This window comes from Bombina bombina, chromosome 6, assembly GCF_027579735.1.
Source record: "Bombina bombina isolate aBomBom1 chromosome 6, aBomBom1.pri, whole genome shotgun sequence".
Lineage (NCBI taxonomy): Eukaryota > Metazoa > Chordata > Amphibia > Anura > Bombinatoridae > Bombina > Bombina bombina.
The window spans coordinates 701,050,289-701,060,428 of NC_069504.1; the positions used below are offsets into that span (position 1 = coordinate 701,050,289).

The 10,140-nt window shown below is 37.5% G+C and overlaps 1 protein-coding gene across 3 annotated transcripts in view; it reads right to left on the bottom strand.

The window, feature by feature from the left end:
- Window positions 1-4,476, bottom strand: part of NCAPH (non-SMC condensin I complex subunit H) — a 132,915-nt gene extending 128,439 nt beyond the window's left edge. For 2 of the 3 annotated variants that reach the window (XM_053717824.1, XM_053717822.1), the window contains exon 1: window positions 4,434-4,476. The gene's annotated coding sequence lies outside the window, so the exon portion shown is untranslated. Of the gene's footprint in view, window positions 1-4,415 lie in introns of all 3 variants that reach the window. The other variant, XM_053717823.1, reaches the window with a different exon arrangement.
- Between the last annotated feature and the right edge of the window lie 5,664 nt (window positions 4,477-10,140).

Genomic DNA, 10,140 nt, shown 5'->3' on the forward strand with positions numbered 1-10,140 from the left:
CCACAGCTAAATTCTGACATGTTTGTGATACTAATACAGATCAATTATAGAAAAATTCACTCTCTCAGGAGACTCTAAAACTCCATCTCTACATTCATCACGTATCAGGTGACAAGATCACCACACTTTAAATTTAACCCTGTGTTTCTCCATTTAGGGGAAAAGGGGTACATTATTATAAACTAGTACCGCCAAGGAGTGGTTAGATAATACGTTCTACTGGTCTAAATCATTTTGTGTTTTTAAACTTTATGTTGTTGTGTTCTGTTCTTTTAATAAAATCAATAAAGGTTAAATTTTAACTACAATCACCTAACCTCATTCCCCAATTGATGTTAAAATTATAATCACAGATAAGGAGAATGAAGTGCTAAATAGATGCATACTTTTTTCAACTTCTATGTTGATTTTGTCTCTCTATTCACAATGTCTGATGCAACCAGAATATACTCAATCAAAATGCGTGAAAATATGAGGAAAGAATAGCATTTAGAAAACACAAACTGGTTATATAAAGATAATCTTTATTTTAACCATATTTCAGGAATCCTTGACATAAAAACTAGATTTTGTCCTAGATTGCACATGATCAGTGGGAGCAGCGACATAAACAAATTCCTTCTAATAGGAGTTTATAATCAGCAGATGGTTTCTGCTTCCTTTATTTCTGTAATCAAATTTTTTATATAGGGATGGAAAAATATCAATATAGTTCACTTTTTAGGAGAAACAAATTGTAAGACTATTTGTAATAGTTAATAAATATGTAATTTGATCCATATTATTATTATAAGAAATATATGATTTAATTTAACATATTTGTGTGTCTACAAAGTATTTAACAAAGTTGATAGCAAGCTCAGCTGCAGGTAAAAAAAAATAAATGAAGAAATGAACAGCAGCCAATCAGCATCAGCAGTGCTGAGGTCATGAACTCTTAATGTGATCTCATGAGATTTCATAGTAAACTTCCTTAGACTGAATAGGGAAATAAGATGAGAGTGCACGAAGCTCACTCCCTTAGCTGTCCCGGGACAGACATACTGATTTGCTGCTTAGAAGTCCTTTACAATGGGATGTGGCTACTGAGGAATTTTTGAGGTAAAATATATCTTTTTTACATAGAGATGTTCAAGTGATATTTTCTAGTCAGCTTTTTACAGCTATGCTGCATCACTTTCAAGTGTTTCAACACTTGGGTATTACGGCCCTTTAAGTTAATGTTTATGTGTACACATGTATACACAATCACATACACACGCAAGAAAAGAAGAAAAAAAAATAGATAACGTGTTCCAGCACCTGCTGTAAAGAGGCAGTCAGTTATAATAGAAGTGCAACTCTAGCTTGGGCCACTGCTTCTTTCTCTCTCAGGGACAGAGCCTATATCAGGAGATTCCCATTAACTGTATTTTTAGGGTTTTTTTGTTTGTTGTTTCTTTTTCTAATATTTTCACATCAGTTTAACAATTGTTTTATTCTAAATATGCAAAATATGATGGTGCTCTAAAAATATTTTTATTATTATATGATTTCTGTTCCCAACCCTACCTCCTAATGTACTTTTTATAATGCTAAATACATAATTCACTATTGTTTCAAGTGCTGTAGAACAACTGGTTTTCAAACATGTCCTCAGATTTTGCATTTCAAGTGAACTACTACTGATTGTGCTCAAGGGCAGGGCATTCCTCTCCCTTTGTATAACTCAATTATTACAACTGTAATGTACCCCAATACTGTACTTGTTTGTGTATGTAATGCATCCCTTTTATGTTTTATTATTAATTGTATAGCGCTGTGTAATCTGCTGGCGCTTTATAAATACCTGATGATAAGAATAATTTTCAGGATTTCCTTGGGTGAGATCAGGTAAAATATTAATGTTAACTAGTCAGCTGATTATTTCACCTGTGCTCCAGTTCAGATCTCCACAAATTCTGGCCTGTTAGGGAGGTCTGAGGACAGGTTTGAAAAACAGTGCTGTAGACCAATCTGTGTATCCTTGTGACATAGGTTGACATATTTATACAAAACTTAAAAAGGGACATAAAACCCAAAATATTCCTTTCATAATTTAGATGCAGCATGCAATTTTCAACAACTTTCCAATTTACTTCTATTATCACATTTTCTTAATTCTTTTGGCATCCTTTGTCGACGTAACAACAATGCACTACTGGGAGCAAGATGAACGCATCAGGTGATCTAATTACATCAGTCAATGACGTGCAGACCCCTATCGCTGCTGCTCCCGAGTCTGCCTAAGTATGATTTTCAACAAATACAAAGAGAAATAAGAAATTTAGATAATTTGAAAAAAAAAAATGTTGGTAATTGTATGCTCTGAATATATTTTTTGTTGTTGCATTTCATGTCCCTTTAAAGGGTAATAAAAACCCAAAATTAAACATGTATTCATATAGAGCATGCAATTTCAAGACACTTATAGGGACACTGAACCCAATTTTTTTTTTTTTCATGATTAAGAGAGCATGACATTTTAATCAACTTTCTAATTTACTCCTATATTCAATTTTTCTTTGTTCTCTTGCTATATTTATTTTAAAAGCAGGAATGTAAATCTTAGCAGCCAGCCCATTTTAGGTTCAGCACCATGGATAGCGCTTGCTTATTGGAGGCTTACATTTACCCAGGTTCTCACCTAAATATGGGCCGGTTCCTATGCATTACATTCTTGTTTTTTAAATAAAGATAGCAAAAGAACGAAGAAAAATTGATAAAAGGAGTAAATTAGAAAGTTGCTTAAAATTGCATGCCCTATCAGATCATGAAAGAAAAAAATTGGGTTTAGTGTCCCTTTAACATTTTTTATCAAATGTACATATGCTTTTCAGGAAAGTTTACCAAGAGAAAAGCATATCTGCTCAGAAGCAGCAATGCATTATGGGAGATAAATTATTATAGCTCTTGCCAATTAAGTTGTCTCTTGTCAGTGGCTCACCAGATGAGTTCAGCTAGGCCAAGGGCCCATTAATGATTTGCTGCTCTGGAGCTATTTCAAGGGGTCAATTTATCAAAGGCTTTCGCCAGCCTTTGAGCCCCTATGGTTGCAGGTTCTCGCAAGAGAACCTGCTTGTCGTATTTAACAAGCAGCGATCATCAGACCGCTGCTTTCCTAACCTTTCGCCACCTCTAAGGTGGCGAAATTCAATCTCTGCGGTCTAGTCCAACCGGGGAGATTGACAGCTCCTGCCCGCGCATTATTGGCTGTGCGCGGGCGGGATTGCACGCAAGCACAAAATAGCGCTCATGTGCAATGGTAAATTCCTCAGGCGAGCTGCGGCGGACAGGGGCGCGTATATGCGCCCCTGTCCGCCTCAGCTTGATATATCTAGCCCGAAGTAGCAAATAACAAATGCAGGTAAAAGTAGCTGTTTGCAAACAAATACACTGCAGCAGGTAAAATTGACCATTGGGAACACATTAAAGGGGAGAAAATGTTCCTTTAACTGTGTGTTAAACTCCTTTGCAGGGGTTAAACCATTATATGCAAGCAATAGTGTAATAATAAAATGCCCTAACATATTAAATCATTTTCGTTTTGCACTTTTAAAGGGACAGTCAAAACAAAATATATATATATATATATTTTTTAAATACATAGATAATGCCTTTACTACCAGATCCCCATTTTGCACAACCAACATTAATATACAACACAGCACTAAGTGGCTTAAATGCAAGTCAAAAGATAATAAAAGTCATGTGATCAAGGGGTTGTCAGAAGAGGCTTAGATACAAGGTAATCAAAGAGGTAAATATTGTATTAATAAACATGTTTTCTGTGCAAAATTGGAGAATGGGTAATACAAATATTATCTTTCTTTTTAAACAATAAAAAATTGAGTTGACTGTCACTTTAAGTGACAGCAAGATTTCAAGTCAAATCAAACTGCAGTAGACCCAGCTCCTGTCTGCTCAAAGTCTATGCCAATGACAGACCGTTTAAATCCCAATAAATACCTCACCTAATGTAACCTAAAACAAATGTATCCCATGCACATTTTAATATAAATGTAACATTGTTACGAGCACTATGACGAAGCAACACTACACAGGAAATTTCAAAACCGCAGAAAATACAAAATAAACCCGTATAGAACAACATCCTTTACCCGCCTCAATATGTACACAGCATACGGCCGTTTAAATGCCGCTGTCAGCAAAATTCTATTTATTTAGAAGCGTTACAGATGACTGTTCCTTAACCCGCTGTATGCGAGAGAAGGCTTCAATGCAGTGCACAAAATAACCTTTTCTAGCAAATACTGGGGTAAAAGTATTAAGCCACGGGCGTAATTGATTCATTTTACACCGAGCAATACATTTAAAGATAATAACTATCTAAATAAAGTTACATAAGTATATAGCGATATAAACATTGGACATACCCTTTCCGGTCTTCTTACCCTTTCAAAAACTTCGCGCCTACCGGCATACGTAATGACGTCCGTCAGGTAACGGTCCGAGGCGGAGTTACTGACTAAACAAGTGATGTTAGGAATATTTTGTGTGACGTAGCTGTATATGGTATATAAAGATGGAGAAGACATGGTGCATTAGGGCAAATGGGTAACAGTCGCTTTATTAGCTTCTGAAGCGTACAATGGTAGTTTGATCAGACTATAAAATAATGCTGCAAGTTTATGCTCTGTGTAAAAAAACAATTATGCACCTTGAAATAAATAATACGTAACTGTTTAAAACTTGCATACTTAGTATAATTACTTTGTTATCCCAAAACCCGGAAGTGAGTCTCCTTTTCCTGCTGGATGCATGTGTAAGTTACACTAACACACACATCCCCACAAAGTTTCACAAACACATCCAGACACTGTTGGGTCCAAAGCTATTTTACACAACACTAATTGGATCCTGCCAGAACCTACTCGGTAGATTCAGGAGTAATTTGAGGAAGCACTACTTTACAGAAAGAGTAATTGATTTATGGAATAAACTTCCTCAAGAGGTAGTAAAGACAAACACTGTGGGGGACTTTAAAAATGCGTGGGACAAGCATAAGCCTATCCTAAGAACTAGATAAGTTTATACTGTTAGGTAATATCGGGCAGACTTCCTTGGCATATGGCTCTTATCTGCAGTCAATATCTGTTTCTATGTTTTTACTCTTTATTTTCTATTTTACCAAAAAACAGCTGGACCCATGTCTAATATTAGCCGCATTCGGCAAGCGCCTCCAGCGAGCCCAGGCTCGCTTGGAGCTGTCGGGGAAGGTTTCCAAGCGAGGTGCTGGGCGTTCGCTGAACGCTCAGATGACACCAGTCCCAGTGCTTCCAGCTTGTTGGTATCGCTCGGAGTGAAAAGAGCAAGCGTCTGAACGTCTCAGCTCCATATGACTCGGCTTGGGAGCGTTTTCTTAACTCTCCCAAAACCGTGACGTTTTCCAGCGCCACGTTATCACTCAGGGGATTTAACTGGTGCTGGGTCTCGGCGTTTGCCGAACGCAACTTTAGTCAGACACACACATCCAAGTGTTTTCCACACAAACACATCCAGACACTGCTGGATCCAATTCTATTTTAGACAAAAACATCCAGATCCTACCAGAACTGACTCTTTGTTACAGAAAAACAGCAGGATCCATGTCTAATTTAGACAGACACACATAAATGTGAGTGTTTTCCACACAAAAACATCCAGACACTGCTGGATACAACAATACTTCTCACAAAAACATCTAGATTTTACACAAAAAAACGTCTAGCTCCTACCAGAACCAACTCTTTTCTACATTATTAACAGACGATCCATGTCTAATTTAGACAGGCATACAAAAATCCAAGTGTTTCCACACAAACACATCCAGAGACTGCTGGATCCAATTCTATTTTAGACAATAATATCTGGATACTACCAGAACTGACTTCTTTTTTTTTTTTTTACAGAATAACTTCCGGATCTTCCAGATCCATGTCTACTTTCGTCAGACACAGACAAATCCAAATGTTTTCCACACAAATACATCCAGACACTGCTGTATCCAACACTATTGTACACAAAAATATCTGGATCCTTCAAGAACCAACTCTTTTTTTTTTTTTTTACATAAAAACAGCTGGATCCATGTCTAATTTAGACAGATACACACAAATCCAAGTATTTTCCACACAAACTCACATAGACACTGCTGGATCCAATGCTATTTTTACACACCATTTTCTTGGTGTAAAAAAGGGTGCTGGCAAGATCCAGATGTTTTTGTGTAAAACAGCATCAAGTCCAGCATTATCTACATGATCTTGTGTTGAAAATTCTTGGATTTGTATGTGTTTGTCTAAGTTAGACCTAGATCTGGTGTTCTCTCAAAATTTTCTACCTATCAAATTTTCCTACCCTCCCTACTGCTCATGCGCAAACTACGTCATTGCATTCCACAAATGATTCGAAAACATCTATAGAACGCGCTGGCATCACTATGCTAATGCATATTTTGAAGGGTAGGAAAATCTGAAAGGGGATATGGAAATTATTACTCCCGGTTTCCTCACGAGCCCTGTGACATCAGGAAAGCATGCATACTCAATTGGTAGGAAAATCTGATGATGTTGTTCTGTTAGATTTTCCCATTAGCCCATGCATAGTATTGCGGTAGGAACATCTGTCGGGGAAATAGTATAAACAACAATTTCCTCAAGCTTCTGAATTTTAAAATTGACCTTTATTGTACAAACATGAGTCCAAAACACACCAACGTTTCTAGCTAATCCATGACCTTCATCATGCAATCCACTCAGTGACAGTGATTTGAGATGGTATGGTTGATCCCTGTTTCAGCTTGTCCTCTTGATATGTGGATTGCCTTAACCAGGAAAAGTATCCAGCAGGAGGAACAAAGAGTGATATCAGTTCCGATGCACCGTTTCCAAGAGAAAAAGCAAGCTGTTTGAACTTTTACTGTTGTTCAACATACTGTATATACTGCTTGGTAAATCCGTGTATATTATTTCCCGTCACATATTCCTACCTCAATACTACGCATGCGCTAATGGGAAAATCTGACAGAACAACACCATCAGATTTTCCTACCTATTTAGTACGCATGTGGTACTGACGTTGCTCGTGAGGAAAGCGGGAGTAATCATATCTATAACCCTCAGATCAGATTTTTCTACCTTTTAAAATGCGCATAAACATAACGATGTCAGTGCATTCCACAGATGTTTTCAAACAATCTATGGAATGTGATGACGTTGTTTGTGCCTGCACAGTAGGGAGGGAAGGAAAATTTTATAGAACACCTGGATGATCCAGCTGTTTTTATGTAAAAAAAAAAAAAAGCATAGGTTCTGACAAAGTCCAGATGTTTGTGTGTACAAAATAGAATTGGAACCAGCAATGTCTGTGTATTTGTCTAAATTAGACATTGATCCAGCTGTTTTTCTATTAAAAAATAAAGTTGGATCTGGCACAGCCCAGATTTTTGTGTAAAATATTACTGGATCCAGAAGTGTCTGGATGTGTCGTGTGGGAAACAGTTACATTTGTATTTGTATAAATTAGGCGTGGATCCAGCAGTATCTGGCTGTTTTTCTATAAAAATTAGTTGGTTGTGGAAGGACCCAGATGTTTTTGCGCAAATTATTGTTGGATCCAGAAATGTCTGGATGTGTTTGTGGGGAAAATACTTAAATGTGTGTGTATCCGTCTAAATTAGACATGGATCTGAAAGGATCTGGCTGCTTTTCTGTAAAAAAGAGTTGGTTCTAAAAGTACCCAGATATTTTTGTGTAAAATATTGTTGGATCAAGAAGTTTCTTGATTTGTTTGTGTGGAAAACACATTTGTGTGTATCTGTAAAACTTAGACATTGATCCGGAAGGATCCGGCTGATTTTCCACTTCAGCCTATCTTTGCTGTTTTTATGATACTGGGGACACAGATCGGAACAATAAGGCCTAAGGCGGCCTACTACTAGGCATCCACCCCACCCATCCCGGGAGAACTGGGTCATTAGTGCAGTCAGTCACAAACCTGACATACTGAGCTTATTCTACCACAGCTGCTTTCATTTACCCTCAACATCGGATACTACATAACTCCTTTCGCAAGATAACGACTCTCCGCTTCATAGCTCTGGTCTGAGAAGGCACTACAATAATGGCGGCCAAGTCAGAAAATGTGACGCAACTCACCTTAGATGAAAGCTGTGCCAGAGTGGAGTCATTATGGCTTAAAATTATGCAAAAATGGCTGCCCAGCTCCTTATTAGAGGCTACTGATATACTAACACAGCTTATATATGAAGGGAATTGAGATGATTCATGCTATAAACATGCAGATGAGTCAACGTCTAACTATTCATTTAACACAGTATATTCACAAGGTATCTATCATACTAGAAATAATGACACCTCCCATGCAAAAAGAACACTCTAACTTCTCCACTTATGCCCATGACCAAATATTCTCAGAAGGCGTTCATCATCACTGGAACAGCCATTAGCTAAGGAGATTTGCTCTTTGACTATTTGCTGAAATCCTGGAAAGATTTCAGGCTGTCCTATCTCATAGGCTTCTTCCAACCTAGAGGTGAGATTCCCTTGATTATAATTTACATTGCCCCCATGATTCTGGATATTGGGGTATTCTTGCTCTTTGATCGGCTGATCAAATACTAGGGAGGCTTCCTCAATTTTACAGATGCCTTCCTCTGAGCTGAAGGAATAAATAGACTGAATCGTAAACAATCCCTCTGGCATAGATGCAAAGGATTGTTCTATTAACTGTTCTTCAATTAAGTATCCTTCAGGTATTAGCCCAATTATATTATTCTGGAATCCAAAAGTGTAGTTACTGTATTCTAGAGCATATCCTATGGTAGTTCCCTTGGACAAGGTGATATCCTGTGGGGTCATGTTATGCACAATAACATGTATTGGAATAGTTCCAATATTTACCATAGGAGTATGGGTCATTGTTATACCCAGATTTTGCATTCTATGGGAGATGCATATTAGTGTTTCAAAAGTTTTTAACTTCTGGCCCCTTTTTACCTGTAAGGGTAAGAGAAATGTATCAGCCCCAGCAGGGATTATGATATCACTAGATACCTGTATATTTACAGCATATAGCATTTGCTGATTTGATTTCAGGGCTGCGTTTTCGTCCTGAAATATTTCAGGGTCCCCCTTTAACCTGCTCCAGAGGCAAAGGTTAATCAAATCTATTTGTATGGCATTTCTATGTAAGAGATTATTGCCAATGTATATTTGATTATGGGGATTATTTAAAACTAAAAACAGGTGCTTTGCTGATTTATTACCAATGGAGATAGATAATAAACATTTAGCTGTGATGTTATAGCTTTCTGAGTAGTCATCCAGGTCATGGACCCAGAGATCTTGGGGGAAGATATTTAATCACTTTTGGTTCAGCGATCTGTGCTAATAAGCCTTCGCTTATGTTTAAGTTTAATTTGACATACTTGGTTTTTCTAAAGTCATGCATTTGCATAGGGATAAATGGATCATCTTTAATTTTCTCAATTTCTGCGAGGAATTGAGAGTGATCTCCCCCTTTAGGGGACTTAGGGTCCTCCTTGTAGAGAGATATGGTTTATACATCACTGTCTAGGGAAATATTGGCTATCTTTCCAGGTGAAATTTTGAAAGTATTACCATCAGAGCTGCTTAGGGAAGTCTGATCATCTATTCGTAGGATAGTTACCTCAGGTGCAGAGCTATTCCTTAAATGAATCTCCACAGCATCTGGCTTCTCTTCCACCATGTGACAGTTATGTCCGGTGTGAGGTATGCTGGACCACTCATAATTAATAGGTCTTTTGACTTGTGACCAAATTACATTATTTATGCAATCAGTTATGGTACTTAATCAATTAAAAAGGTCACTACCAATTATTAAACGATCAGTTGGCAGATCCACTATAATGACAGGGTGCCTTATTACCCTGTTGCCCAGCTTTAACCATGCAGTACCCAAAACATTGAGGGATTCACCCCCAACATCTATTAGTGGACCATCAAATTCCTTTAGTTTAGGTTTGTGAGGTGTTAGCTCAATTAGCTTTGTGTAGTACCTGTGGGATAAAATAGTTGCCTGAGATCCAGTATAAATTAATCCCATTATAGGGTTAGT